Source organism: Quercus suber, unplaced genomic scaffold (genome assembly GCF_002906115.3).
Source record: "Quercus suber isolate HL8 unplaced genomic scaffold, Cork oak 2.0 scaffold_100, whole genome shotgun sequence".
NCBI classification, from domain to species: domain Eukaryota; kingdom Viridiplantae; phylum Streptophyta; class Magnoliopsida; order Fagales; family Fagaceae; genus Quercus; species Quercus suber.
In genome coordinates, this window is record NW_027069565.1 from 1,038,017 (window position 1) to 1,054,243 (window position 16,227).

Sequence of the window (16,227 nt, forward strand, 5' to 3'; positions counted from 1 at the left end):
TTTTTAGTCTCCTTTCCTATTTTGTTCCCTTACCCTATTGTAGGGAGTCTACTGTCAACACTCTTACAACCTCTCAAACCCAAGGACAAAGCTAAAGGGGTTGAGAGTGCCCCAATAGTTGGATCAAGACGAGGCAATTTGCCCCTTTAAGTTGAACCCAATCACAAGTCAAACTATCATTTAAAAAAGAAAGGGGGAACCACACTAATTAAATTCTTTCCATTATATCACAACCCTCCTTTTAGGATTTTCAAGATAAATTAAAAAACTCAATAATTGGAGGTGGAAATTTAGGTAGAGGGAAAATATATATATATATATATTGGTCATTGCATTATTTCTTAAAAGAAGGTGCATGTATATTTTTGTTTTCTTTAGAAAATTTTCTAGTGCATTATCATTTTTATAACTAGATTCTAACCTTTAAATTCAATACTATTGTTATCTCTATTTGAAATGTATGTATTTAAGAATAACCAACACTAGATACATATGAAAGTTTTTACTAAAATTTAATATTATTATGACCAAAATGCAAAACTCACATTTTAAGTTTCATCATTTTTCATTTCAGTCCTATAAATTTGGGTTTTGTCATTTTAGTCTTTTAAGTTTCATTCCTTCCCAATTAAGTCCTCTGTTAATTTGCTGTTAGTTTAGCCGTGAAATTTTTTTTAATTTAATTTTTAATTTTTTATATTTATTTCTTAATTTTAGAAAAAAATGTTAATTAAAAAAAAAAAAGAAAAAAAGAGAAAGCCAATACCTGAGAAACCGAGAATGAGAAAGAGGGATCTAAAAGTTGTTTGCAACGTCTTCGTGGAAAATTGGACATGCAAGACCCAACGCCAGCAGTGGTATCAGGTAAGTCCCAATATGTATATGTATATGTATATGTAGTCTTGGCCTTCTTAGCAGGCTAGCAGCACCGCCATCATCCTCCGATTGGTCCCAGCAGTTCCTTCTCTTGGGAGCCACTACTGAAGAATTTGTAGGGGGCTTTTCGGGGGTGACTTCCTCTTCAAATTGTTGCTGCTTCTTAGCAATGAGTTTCAAGGTCTCCTCCTTCTCTCTCTTCAATGCCTCCTCTCTCATAACATCAGCGTAATTAAGTACTAACGGAAGGGTCAGATCTTCTCACCGGCAGTGAAAGCATCATGTCTCTCCGGCAATATTTGAGTCTCGAAGTGATTTATTTGGGTCTTGCATGTCCAACTTCCCACGAAGACAGCATTGCAAACCCGTTCATTTCTTTTCTTTCTTCTTGCTTTCTAAGGTTATTGGCTTTTTGTTTTTTTTTTTTTTTTTAATTAACGTTTCTTTCTAAATTTAAGAAATAAATAAAAGTTAACATAGAAACTAACAGCTCATTAAAAGAAGACTTAATTGGGAAGGAATGAAATTTAGAGGACTGAAATGACAAAACTGAAATTTATATGATTGAAATGAAAAATTATGAAACTTAGAGAGTGAGTTTTGCATTTTTGCCTATTATTATTTTATGTTTTTTAATTTTGAGAAAAATTACACCTTATCATCCTATTACTCATGAAACACTTTGCATCACATCTTATAAGTAATAGTTTAGGAAAATAAGTATATATTCTTATACTTTAAGGGAGATAAAGTGTGCATTCTCATAATTTAAGGGGGTAAATGTAGAAGAGGATATAATTTAGGATGGTAAAGTGTGTATTCTCATAGTTTAGAAGAGTAAATGTAAAAGGAGATATAATTTAGAGGAATAAAGTGTAATTTTCCCTAATTTTTGCCAACTCTTAAAAAAAATTTCTCTAATAATATCTTTTGCTAAAGTATGTAAATTGCTTGTCCTAGATTGTTACGTTTTAATACATTTTAGTAGTAAAATCGTGGGTTTTAGTTAGCTCAACTGGTAAAGTCTCTGATTGTTGTATAAAAGATTTGGGATTCAATCCCCGCCTACACCAAAAACTAATTGGTGTCTTGCTTTGATGATAAAGAGCTATTATCAGGAGTGGACGCCATAAGTTGAAACTCTCTAAAAAAAAAAAAGTAGTAAAATCAAATAGTGCTTGATTTTTACTTCTAGATATCATTTTTGTTATTGAAACAAAATATATTTTGCTAATGGTTATTACATTATTTAATTTAAATTATTAAAGTTTTTTATTATTATGAAATCTTATTGAAAATGTACGATTAGTTTTTCAAAACATGCTATGGTCAGTAAATTTTGGTCAATTTTTATTCATAAATATTAAAGAATATGAGAAAAGAGAAAAAAAAAAAAAAACCTTTGAATTGATTATTTCCGAATTGAAATTAGAGTCAAAAATAGTAAGATTTTGCAAAATTAATGAAAAATGGCTCAAACACTAAGCATTTTCTTGTTAAGTGTAAGAGCATTTACATTGGAGGTAATAAATAAAATGCTACTTAGCACCCTCAAACACCAAAATACATGCTATATCCCATGTGCTAAATCTTAAAAAAAAAAAATTAAAACTAGCTACCATAGCACATTGCTACTTTTTCTTTAAGACTAAATTGCAATTTAAACCCTCTAACTGTGATCAAAATTCTATCTAGGTCTTTAACTTTACTTTAGTTCATTTAAATCTTCTAACTTTCAAATTTATTCAATCCAGTCTTCCATTAAGAATTATGTTAAAATCCCATAAAATTACTTTTTATCCTTATTTCTACTAACTACATAGAAAGTGCGAAGAGCTTTCTACTGAGCTTTGGTTTAGTCAAGTTTTGTCTTTTATATGTGCCAAAATAGGGTGTTTGTGACGAAAAAAAAAAAAAAAGCATCACCATTTCAATGAGAGACCAAAACAAAACTTGATGTAGAGGCATGTTTACAATGTTTTTGGCTGTTCCTTCTTGTAAGGTTGTGTTCCCTAGGGTAACAATGTTACCGGTAGGGCTAGTGGGGGTTTTTTTGTTTGGAGTCTGGGAAACACTGATAGATAGGATGGAAAATCTTACAAAACACTGGTGCAAATTGTCTCTAAACGATAGGGAAGGAGGCAAACTGGCAATGAAGAAGGATAAAGTCTCCCGTGAATATATGATTGTGGCAAAATTCCTAATGAAGAGAGTCTTGAATATTGAGGCGATAATAAGAACTTTTAGCCCTCTCTAACGATCTAGGAACGACTTTAAGGTCCACAACGCAGGAGACCACATTGTGCTCTTTGTATTTGATAATTTGGAGGAGGTTGACAAAATGTTGGCCAGTGAACCGTGGAGTTTTGACAGGCATCTAGTCATTCTTCAAAAACTGGATACTGCAGTTCCAATTCATGACATGTCCTTGAACACAATGTCGCTATGGGTGCAAGTACACAACATATTGGTCAGTTTCTTAAGCAGAGGTGTAGCTAAGGATTTGTGTGATGCAATGGGGGTAGTGGATTGTAATACAAGTGATGTGAAGGTTGACAAAGGTAGTTTCTTTCAAGTCTGACTTCGAGTGGATATTTCTCTACCTCTCTATAGGGGACAGGTTCTATCCATTGAGGATGATGAAGAGCATTGGGTGACGTTCAAATACGAACATCTTCCCAATATATGCAATTGGTGTGGATGCTTGGACCATGCGATAGGTGGATAGAGAGTGAAGGAACACTAAAAGACAGTGACCAAGAATATAGGGCCTGGATAAGGGCACCCTTAGCGCCGATAAGCCGGAAGTCAGTGGTGGTCGTGCCTAGGTTCTATAAGGCTAGAAAACAAAAGATGCCAAAGTCTTCCAAGTCGGTGGTTGAGAAATATTCATCGCCGTCGAAGGGAAATAGGTCTGACGTTACACAGGTAGGGCAAATGGTGGTAACGAATAAAGCTGAAATAGAGGAGCAAAAAACGAAAGAATTAAATGCACCGAGGTCATCAATTTTCAAAACGGCTAATGGAGAAAATCATGAAATTAAAAGGGATTTATTTGACAACCAGATTTTGGAGATTGACATAGAATTAAATAAGTTCGGTATTTCAGGGGGCGAAATAAGGGGAGAAATGGCCAATCAGAAAGAGGTAGGTTTGGATTTTTCTAATGGGGATAAGGATGAAAAAAAAAAAATTTTCTCTGAAGGTGCATCTGAGACAGATGCTTGTCACATGGCCAACTTAAGTGAAAACCCTTCAAACATTAGTGAAACATATCCCCCTGACATGCTTGGAAAAAATTTTGGCCGTGTAAGTAGGGGGGAAAATTCAACCAAAACTTGGGCTAGAGTAGCAAGGAGTGTACAAGAAGCTAATGATGGTGAAAAAGAAGGGGTCGGCTCTCGCTCTAAACGATCTCACATGGAAGTGGATGGGTGTGAAGTTCCAAAAAAAAAGAAGGTTGACTGCTCACAGTAGCAAAAAAATTTTCCAAGTGGTGGAGGCTAACAAAAGTAATGAATCTCCTATGTTGGAACTGTCAGTAGCTTAGGAACCTTCCGATAGAGCAGGAGCTTGGGGATTTGATCTGGGCACAAGATCTCTCAGTTGTGTTCTTAGTCGAAACATGGCTGGATAAAGCAAGGCTAGAAGATATTCAAATTAAGTTGAATTTTGGTGGTATGATCGAAGTCTATCGTGACACAAGAGGAGGGGGGATTGTAATCTATTAGAAAAAGGATGTCGATTTCTCCTTAGGAACCTTTTCTCCAAATCACATTGATGGCATTCTGAATAAGGGTAAGAATGATAATGGAGGTTTACGGGTTTTCATGGGGAGTCAGAAACATAGAACCATCATTTATTATGGACCTGCCTTTGAAGACTTAAGACTAGGAATTCAATCCCTTGGCTTTGTGCAAGGGATTTTAATGAGATTACTAGAAGTCATGAGAAGATGGGGGGAAGGCTAAGGCTAGAAAGACAAATGGAAGAATTTAGAGATGTACTTGATGAGTGTGGCTTCAGAGATCTTGGTTTTGTGGGAGGTAAATTCACATAGTGTAATGGTCATCTGGATGGCTTCACTATTTGGGAAAGGCTAGATAGAGCGGTAGCAACAATGGAGTGGATTGAAAAATTTCTTGCCACAAAGGTGATGCACTTGGAGTGTGGTTTGTCAGACCATAAACCAATCCTCATCTGCCTTAATGGGATTCCAAAAATTCGACAAAAACCTTTATCATTTTAAGCATATGTGGTTAGAGGAAGAAGGGTGTAGGGTAATGGTTGAAGCGGCTTGGCTACTTGAAGCACCTAGGCATGCCATGGCACGAGTTGAAGGCAAGATTGGTCATTGCAATGGTGGAGTAGGGTGGCTATAGGGAATATCACACGACTATTAAGGGAAAAAAAAAGAGTTGCTACGTAAGGCAGAGGATATGGCAATAGATGGTAAGTCCATGAATAGGGTGATTTGGCTAAAAAGGGAGATAAATGATCTTCTATCCAAGGAGGAAAAATGTGGAGACAAAGATCACGTACCTTATGGCCGCATGAAGGTGATGGTAATACTAGATTCTTTTATAGTCGAGCTACTCATAGATTTCGGCGTAATAAAATTGAAGTGCTAGAAAATCAAATGGGGGAAAGTGTGTGGATGTAGGGGAAATAGCAACCATACTGATTGAGTTTTATAACTAATGACTTGCATAATTTAACATAATTTATCACTTCTCAACTTTAAACTTTAGTCTAATTTTATTTATTTTTGTTGATTTTAGACTTCATTATTGTTATTTAAATTTTATTGCAGATTTGAAGAAAATGAAGATTTATTCAAATAAAAGAGGAACTGCTTTTGGGCTAAAGGAGCAACGTTTTTAGGTTGAATAAAAGAAAATATTGGGCTGAAAAGAGGAACTGCTTTTGGGCTAAAAGGAGGACATTTTTTGGGCTGAAGAGAGGAAGGTTTTGGGCTTAAAAAGGGCAACACGTCTGAAAAAGAAAAGCGATGCTGAATTGAAAGGAAAAAAAGAGGCTCTGAATTGAATTGAAAAGAAAGGAAGGCTGAACGAAACAGAAAAAGAATAGAAAAAAGAGGCGCTGAAACAAAAAGGAGAGTTGAAATAGAAAAGAAGAGAGGGCTGAAGCAGAAAGTGTAGGCGCCAAAACTGAAAGAAAAAAAAGCTAAAGCAGAAAAGAAAGAGATGGCTGAAGCAGAAAAGAGGCTGAAGCAGATTTTTGTGTTCATTTTTTCCTTCAAATCTTCTCAGAAACATTATGGTGAATTCGTTTCTGTTGAGTTTAATTTTCAGCATGAACTAAATTTTCTTTATTCTAGGAAAATGATGTAATCTAATTCCGAACTATGCTTGCTTTTCCATGTTAATTTGAATTAATTCTCTTTATGTTTGTCTGATTTATTTTGAGCTTATTGCTTCTAATTAACTGGCCATTAATTAGATGATTTTGATCTTGTGATTTGCTATCGAAAGAGGGAATTATAGGATAGATCTTGAATATTTTGGCATAGGTAAATATAGAGATCAAAAGACTTGTATGAACCTGTGTAGTATTAAAGTCATTGGTCTTAATGCTTTCTTACTTTATTAAATTACATACTCTTGTGTAAATTGATGAACAAGAATGTTTCCAATTGATTGTCGAAAGAGGCTTTTGGTTGTTTTTTAGAGATTGCTAACAAATAGAGAGAATTAAATTCAATTAGCTAGATGAGTAAAGCATAGTGAGGAATTAGGTGAAATCGATTTCCTAGAAGTTTTCTTCCCATTAATTTGATTTTCGAACAACATCTTTCTTTTCCTTTGCGCATTTTCTTTAAATTGATTTTATTTTAAATTCCAATTACAAAAACCTTAGTGACTTCTTTAAATAAAATCGAGATTCGCATAATTTTGGTATTTGTCAAAAGTAAGTGACCAATCCCTGAGGACGACACTCTTCTCATCACTTTACTATAAAACTACGATATTGTGCACTTGCAGTTTTGCACCGATCAATAACAACCTGTTTTCCTCATCCTCACCGGATCAGATTGAGGAAGCTTTGGAAGCCACCCTTTTGGTGATTACAGATGAGATGAATCATGAACTTGCTGCCCCTTTTGAGAGAACCAAAGTGGACTTAGCTTAGAAGCAGATGGATCCTCTCAAATCCTTGGGACCGAATGAGATGCCTCCATTATTTTTCCAACAATTCTGGCCAACCATAGGGGAGGAAGTGACAGAGGCAGTTCTGACATGTCTCAATACCGGTTCAATCCCTCCTTCCATTAATCGAACTTTATCACTCTCATTTCGAAGGTAAAAAGCCATGTAAGAGTTTCGGAATTTCTTCCTATTGCACTTTGTAATTCACTTTATAAGATTATTTCTAAAGTTCTAGCCAATAGACTTAAGAATATATTACCTACAATTTTTGAATCTCAAAGTGCTTTTCAGTCTAGTAAAGCTATCTCTGATAATATTTTGGTGGCCTTCGAAACTCTACATCATATGAAATCTCTAAAATATAAGAAGATGGGTTTTATGGCCATGAAGTTGGGTATGAGCAAGGTATATGATAGAGTTGAATGGAAGTTTTTGATAAAGATTATGAAGAAAATGGGCTTTTGTGAAAAATGGGTGTCTCTTGTTTTTGAGTGCATTAGCACGATTTCCTATTCGATATTGGTGAATGGGGAGCCTAAGGGAGATATTAGACCATCAAGAGAGATTAGACAAGGCGATCCTTTGTCCTCTTATCTTTTTTTGCTATGCTCGGAAGGGTTAAATAGGATGCTCCAAGAGGCAGCCCATAATGATCAAATAAGGGGCTTCTCTTTATGTAAAAGAGGTCCAAAAATCTCTCATTTATTTTTTACAGATGATAGCTTGTTGTTTTGTTAAGCCACTATGTCTGACCTACAAGCACTTCAAAGCATTCTCTATTTGTATGAACGTGTTTCAGGTCAAAAACTCAACCGGTAGAAAACATCCATCTTTTTTACTAAGGTAACAAGTGAAGGAATAAGGAATGAGATATCTGATTTCTTGGGGTACCTGAGGTGAAAGAGTATGAAAAATACCTTGGGTTACCAGCGATGGTAGGAAGGAATAAAAAAGCATGCCTAAGATATATAAAGGAAAGGGTATGGAATAAACTCCAAGATTGGAAAGAAAAGCTATTGTCCCAAGCAAGTAGAGAAATCCTACTTAAGGCGGTGGTGCAAGCAATTCCTACCTTTGTCGTGAGTTGCTTCAAACTACCGGTGAGTCTTTGTAATGAGATTGAGGCTTTGATTTGAAAATTATATTGGGGGTAGAAGGGGGAGCAAAGAAAAATCCATTGGAAAGAATGGGAAATTCTTTGTAAGACAAAATCAGAGGGGGGGCACGGGGTTCAATGATTTAGGGAAATTCAATGCTACAATGTTGGCAAAATAGGTATAGAGGCTGTTAAGGGACCAGAATTCAGTCTTTTATCATGTCTTCAAAGCCAAATACTTTCCAAGGGGATTGGTTTTGGAAGCCACAACCTCATCCGGATCCTTTGCTTGGCAAAGTATTCTTAAAGCAAGAAAGGTTATTTTGAAGGGAATGAGGTGGAGGATCAAAGATGGGAAGAGCATTGATATTTATTTTGATAATTGGTTATCGAGTGAGGGGTCTTCAAAAATTATTTCTCCTAGGGTGCCTGAGTTAGAGGGGGCAAAGGTTTCTGTCCTTATCTCATCGGTGACAGGTACATGGGACCAAAATTTGCTATACCAACATTTCATAAATTTTGAAGCTCAATGTATCATGGCTATCCCTTTGTGTATGACCCCCCAAAAGGATGTCCTTATGTGGCCTGGCTGTTCCAATGGAGAGTATTCGTTCAAGACAAGTTATAAGTAGTTGTGTAAGGATGAAAACAGTGCCTCGGCATCGGCTTTGGATATTTCAAATCAAAAGTCCTTTTGGAAGCGTATTTGGAAGATCCAAGTTCCAAACAAAATAAATTCTTTTCTTTGGCAGGTCTACTCTGATTCACTACCCACAAAAGTGAATTTGAAGAAAAGGAAAATCCTTGAAGATGCATGATGCAGTGCTTGTCAAGCAGTGCAAGAAACTACACTTCATGCGATTTAGAGTTGCAAAGAATTGCATCATATATGGTTTCCTTGTTTTAGCTAGGTTAGATTAGAGTACCCAGGCATCCGAGAGGTTCAGGAGTTGGTAAACCTGATTGATCTTCAGAGACAGAGGCTGGAATTGTTTGCGGTAGTGGCGTGGTTTATATGGAATCGTAGGAACAAATTACGGCTAAATGTGCAAAGCTTAGATAGGGACAGAATCTTCAGTGCAGCAAGGCTCTATCTCTCGAATTTCCAAATGAAATTTCCAATGAAAGAGACTAAGCTACCCATGGCAAAAGTAAAATGAAGACCTTCTTTAGGCAAGATGTACAAAACAAATTATGATGGGGTAGTGTTCAAAGATTCGGAAGAGGCAGGGATTGGAGTGGTAGTCTGCAATGCTAAGGGAGAAGTGCTCGCTACACTATCTAAGAAAATCCCTTACCCAAGCTCGGTGGTTTTGGTGGAGGTTCTAGCTGTAAGAAGGGCTACACAGTTCATTGTGGAATTGGGCATATTGCAATCAGTATTTAAAGGAGACTCAAACGTAGTGTGTAAGGCACTGAAAGCAGCTGATGTGGGTCATTCTTCAATCGAGCAGTTTGTTAAAGACATTATGTCTATTGTAGGTTCATTTCGAACTTTCTCTTTCTCTCCTACTAGGCAACAGGGCAAATGTGTAGCTCATGTTTTGGCCAAAAGAGTAAGAGTTTCTTTTCCTTTATTAGTCTGGAGGGAGCATGTTCCAACAGATGTGTATCTGCTTGTAGTTCAAATTTTTTAGTATTCTAATAATAATGCTTGGTCTTGACTCTAAAAATAAAAAAATAAAAAATAAAATCTAAATTTAGTTGTGCTACAAATCATTGTTCATACCAATTTGCTTCAAGCTTATTTCCATTTTAATTTTTTAAATCATTTATACGGTGATACAGTGCTTTGGTTTAGGAGTGAAATATTGATGCAACTAATTGTTACAATATTTTCACAATTATTGACAGTTCCATATAGGTCAAAATAAAATATAGTAAAATAATAAACTATCAGATTGAGACCAACCACAACTAAAAGAATAGCCCTTGTGAAAATATTCTAACATTTTGGTGTTTTCACAATATTTTTACAATTGCTAAGGTGTCAGTTGCTTATAGATCAAAATAAAATAATAAAATATCATACTTGGACGTGCTACAACTTAAAATAAATGTATTGTGAAAGAGTAACATTTTGTTGTTGTCATAGTATTTCTTAGAGCATGCGAATCAGCTCGTGAAAAATGGCTAATGGCTAAATTTTGCCTAACCAAACCCAAAAGTTGCCCTCATTAACTTATGTATTTACTGTGCAAAATGCATTTTAGCTATAGTACTTGTGTAAAATATACATCAACATTGTTGTTGTGCATTTCAGTTATTATTATTTCTTTGTATTTTTTCGAGAACAAAAGAAGTGAGTGGATGGTGTTTTGTTATTGTCCCAATATTTTCACAAATGTTGAGTTGTCAATTGCTTATAGGCCAAAATAAAATAAAATAATAAAATATCATACTAAAACCCACCACAGCTTAAAATAAAGGTATTGTGAAAATGTAACATTTTATTATTATCACAATATTTTCACAACTATTGAGGTATAAGTTTTTATAAATCATAAAATAATAAACTATCAGACCGAGACCCATCACAACTAAAACAAAGTTATTGTGCAATATTATGGCATTTTTTTATGCCTAAACTTTTTTTGTTTAGTCAATTTTGGTGAGTCAAAATTTATTGTTTCACACACAATTTTCTTAGGCTAGTCTCTATTTTTTTTTTTATTCACCAACATAGTTCCACTTAAAAAAAAAAACCACTTTTCCCTTTTTATGTTTGGGTTAGTTCACAGTTCCCCACATAAACTTTAAAACCAAGCAATTTCTTCCTGTATATTTTGGAAACGAGTGAATACCCTCTTATTATTACTCCCTTAATTAAACCCTAATGGAATCTTTTAATTATTATTTCGTAATGTCTAAACTACCCCCGCTAAATTTTAACATCCCAAAATATTTCTTCACATATTTTGAGTTTTATGTGATAGCACGCATGGAAAGTTGGGGTGGTAATATAGGTTATTCTATTTGTTACCTAGAGAACATTTATTTTTTTAAACTTTTAAACTTATAATTTTATATAATTCGAAGACACATAAGCCTTTTATTATCTTTTTTTTTTTTTTTGTGCCTAAAATGGTGTTTATTAAAAACCAAATAAGCCAAACATCGTAACTAGACGCATGAAATATAAAATGATAAATAAAGAAGTATATATAAAAATCTTCATTATGGATGGTTGCAGCTTTATAGGTATTTGATGAAGCGTTTCGATTGTATATGGTATTATTCATTGTGAAAATTCAAATATTGTGACAATGTCTTAACAAAACTCAATTGCTAATTGTTGAAAGATGATATTCATTATCATTCTTATACATTTTTAGTGAGCTTTTAGCAAATAGGTTTCAAAAAACTATCATAGTAAAATAGATGTTCATATGTTAAATAACTACACTTAGTTTGTATGTAATCAAAAAAAATTTTTTGAATGATATTAAATCTAGTTTTTATTTATTATTATTATTAGAATTGTTAAATCTAGTTTTAGGTAGCTCATGGAAGAAGAAGAAAAGGAAGGACCCACCTCCTTTAACGATGATCTAATGAAAGTATTTGGAGACTTAAGTTTCCTATCGAGTTGAATCCTTCTAGTGGAGCTAGGTCAACTCACTATCTACCCATGCTAACTTTTTTTTTTTCTTTTTCTTTTTTTTGAGAATCATCTACCCATGCTAACTTGGTTAAAGGAAAGTAATTCAAGTTTATGGACATTTCCTGAAAATAATCAAGTTTTTTCAACAAACTTTGATTGGGCGATCAAGGCAACAAAGAATTGCAGTGTTTTCCTAGATGTTACTCATCTAGTTCTACAAGCAAGCACCTTGCGGACCAATGCTAAAACAAAGTGTGCCTTTTTTCCATGCTTTCTCGCTTTTCTAACTAGGATCCTCATGAACCTCTTTTATAGTTTATTGGCAAATTTATGTTTGTTTTGTTCAAGGAATTTGTCTTTCTTTTATATTTATCAAGTTTGTTTATTTTTGTTTACGTTATTAAATTTTTAGTTAATATGTTCTAACATATAAAAGTATTCACATGCACTTTATTAGATTATTATCATCTTTACTTGATGATGTTAATACGACCATAGTTTAATTTTGTTTAATCTTTAGCATTTCCTTCTTATTTTCATTTATGTATGTTCTTAGATTTTAGGTTGATTTAATTTGAAATGTATATTTCAAAGATTTTGTGTTAGGATGTGTACGCATCATAGAGACTGTGTATGCAAGATTTCAATTTTGCATACGCATGATTGAGTATGAGTACACAAACCAATCCTAGAATGGGCAAATATCTTGTTTTTATCAAATTAATTTTTTTTTTTTCACATGTTATATGATCTGGTTGGCCTTGATCTAGGTTAATTATTTGTTCCCTTATTTTATTTAGTCAATATTGCAATACTATCTTTCCTTCTAAATTTATTTGGTTTATGGACTTTTTATGTGTTTAATTTCATTGTTAACTTTTCATATTTAATAATGTCTGTTTGTTTTTATTTTAATGTGTTTCATTCTATGTTGTGATGTAATCTTTGACATGTTTTGTATGTTGTTTTATTTAATGCATTGTGTGATTAGGGATGGGGATATGGGCTTTTAATACGTTATTTATACTATGTTTCCTTTTGAATTGATTTGTTTTATGGACTATTTTTGTGTGTTTAATTTAATTGTTAACTTATCATATTTAATAATATTTGTTTATCACCATGCACCTTTGGTGTGATGGTCACTCTACAAGTATAGGCAGTGTCATGGCCTTTTTTAGTCTGGGGAATGGACATTATTGAACCCATGATTCTGAAGCCTCAAATGGACACGAGTATATCTTGGTGGCCATTGATTACTTTACCAACTGTGTGGAAGTCGCTTCCTAATAAGGCGTCACTCAAGCTATGGTGGCTTGATTCATGAAAAAGAACATAATTTGCCACTACAGCGTACCAGGAGAACTCATTATAGATAACGGAAAGAATTTGAATAGGAAAATGATCGAGCAATTTTGCCAACAGTTCAAAATTGAACACTAGAATTCGGTTCCCTATCACCCCCAGATGAATGGCATGGTGGAAGCAGCCAACAAAAACACAAAGAAGATCTTGGTGAAGATGACAGACACCTATAAGGATTGGCACGAGTTCTTGCCATTTGCCTTGTATGCCTATCGCACTTCTGTTCATACTTCCACAGGTGCAACCTTGTATTCCTTGGTCTATGGCATGGAAGTTGCCCTCCTTTCAGAGGTAAAGATCCCATCTCTTAGATTCTTATCACAGACAGAGCTATCAGAAGCTGAATGGGCACATTCCCGATATGAGCAATTGAACATGATAGACAAGAAGTGCATGACTGCAATGTGCCATAGATAGTTGTACCAACGCCGCATTAAGCAAGCATTCAACAAGAAAGTTAGACCCAGAGTCTTTGAAGAAGGTGACCTAGTCTTGAAAAAATGTAACTAGGCCATGCCTGATCATAAAGGAAAGTTTGCCTAGACCTACAAGGGTTTGTACATGGTGAAGAAGGCCTTCTTCAAAGGAGCTTTAATCCTAGCTGACATGGATGGGCACAACTTCAATATGCCCACCAATTTTGATGCTATCATACAATACTTTGCATGAGGGAGCCTCCAAGTGCAACCCCTTTTTCTACGTTCAACAAACAACAAAACAAACAAAAAAGAAAAAAAAAAAAGAAAAAAAATGCAAAAATATGAAAAGGTAGATTAAAAACCCAAAAGGGTAGTCTACGCAAAAGGAGAGTAAAAGAAAGAGTGTAAGGGAGCCTGCTAGATTGAAAACTTGAAAGGGTGATCTAGGCAAAATTTAAGGCAATCAAAAATATCAGTTGAACTACGTGATGACTTGGTCCTTCCTCGTGGAGGTACATAGGCAGCCAACTTTGACCTGATCATATTTTAGAAAAAAAAAAAATCAGTTAGCTAAATCTGGTTGGTTTTATGATCAAGATCAAGAAAAGAAGCATGCACCCTCTTGGGCTACTTTATGTTTGCAACACACATGGCCTACTATGGTTTTTTTCAGAGATTTTATGGCGCTTGCCAACAGAAGGTGTACCCCAATGGGAATGAGAAAGATTTTTCTAGAACAAGACATATCCTTTGGAACCTGAGATATTGATATGCATAGACTTACATTTACCATTTTATCGTTTGGGGATTTTTCACACAAAGCGAGATTGCATAATGCCTACACTGGGGTAGTTTATTTTTGTGCGTCTTGTCCAAAATTTCAGAATATCTTGAACCTCATTATCGAAGCTTGGTTCACCCGGTTCAGGAGTCGATTTAGCCCCAATCATCAAGACATGTAATGGGACAATGCCAAGGCCATTCCCAATCACTCATAGCAATCCATCCAGCATGGTATGAAGATTGCAATGATATATTCCTAAATGGAACCCTTTTTTTCAAAACACCGGTCGGTTCAGTCGATAGTTGGGTCAGTCAGTGCATTCTGCCACATGGCGAGTCCGAGAAAACCCAAACGGGGGAAGTCCCTATTCATAATTAGGGTTGTCAAGATACCCATATAGTCTAGTGTGATTCTAATCCCGCTTCAAGTCGATTGATCAATTTAGAACCACGCAAAATCCACATTGGGGTAGTTTATTTTGCATGGTTCAGTCCATTTCTACAAATTAATATGCTTAAGTTCGAAACTCTGGATACAATAACAGGCCCGTCCTGCCAGGAACCTTTCCTTTCTTGTCAAGAACTACATAAAACCTACATTGTGGAAGTTTTATTTTATGCGGTCTTTCCCATTCCATATCCCTCTGCGGGTCAATCAATGTTAAATTTTATTGGTAAACCCATGAAAATATTGTGCAATGTGAATGAAATGATGCATGAATAACAACAGTGGTGCAACGGGCTCATCAATACTACTAGCAAACATCCATTTGAGCCTACCAAGAGGCAATATCAAGAAACACACATCTAAGCCTACCAAGAGGCAATATCTATGCATACATTTAGGCCTATCAAGAGGCAATAGCCATACATACATTTGAGCCTACCAAGAGGTGATATATACATACATTTGGGCCTACCGAGAGGCAATGTCTATACATAGATCTGAGCCTACTAAGAGGCAATATCTAGAAACATACATCCGAGCCTACCAAGAGGTGATAATATCAGGATCATACATCTGAGCCTACCAAGAGGCAATGTCCATACATACATACATTCGAGCCTACTAAAAGGCAATATTAGAATATAGTGGGGCAATCATGCATACATATCCAGAAGCCTACCAAGAGGCGAAATCAAAATACACAGTCTGAGCCCACCATGGTGTAGTATAATACATACATATCTAGCTTACCATGAGGCAATGTCTAAAATAGTATAAGGAAATGAATACATGCCCATGCAGGGGCTACATCGTCATAGAGATAAAACAACAGTGGCTAAAACCTAGGGGGAATCATCATCTCTAACAGTGCCATCAGCAAAGCGCCCAACGCTGCCATCATCAGCACCATCACCAGCAGCTGGACTAGCAAAAGGATCGATTCCCCGTCGAAGAACTTGAGACCTTTCCTAGATACTGAAATAAAGCCTACCCAAGTGTGGGGCCCCGTGCTTAGTTTGAAACAGGAGTAAATCCCTATCCATCGATAGAAGCTAGAGGAACTAGTATGTACTCAGTCTCATGTCTCCAAATAGTAGGATCCTTGCCTGGAATGAAGGGTGCTAGAGGCACAGGCATCCCTTATCCCCTTATCTTGCCAATCAAGACGCCAATATACCTCTAGAGCAAGCCTACCTCAGCAATATGCTGGCTCCTCCCTCTCTCTCTCTCTCTCTCTCTCTCTCTCCATGATAGCAACTTGACTCTCCTGCTCTCTTTGCCATAGCTACCTCTCCCAAGCCAATGCTCTAAAAATATCCTTCTACATGTACCCTTCCTTAGCAACAGCAGCACTCTCAAGATCTCGCACTTGAGCCTGTAAGGCCTCTGCGTGCGATCCTAAATGGGCCTTCGAAGCCTTCCAGGTGCGTGCAATACCCCCGAGCACTCTTTCCCCGCTCACAGGG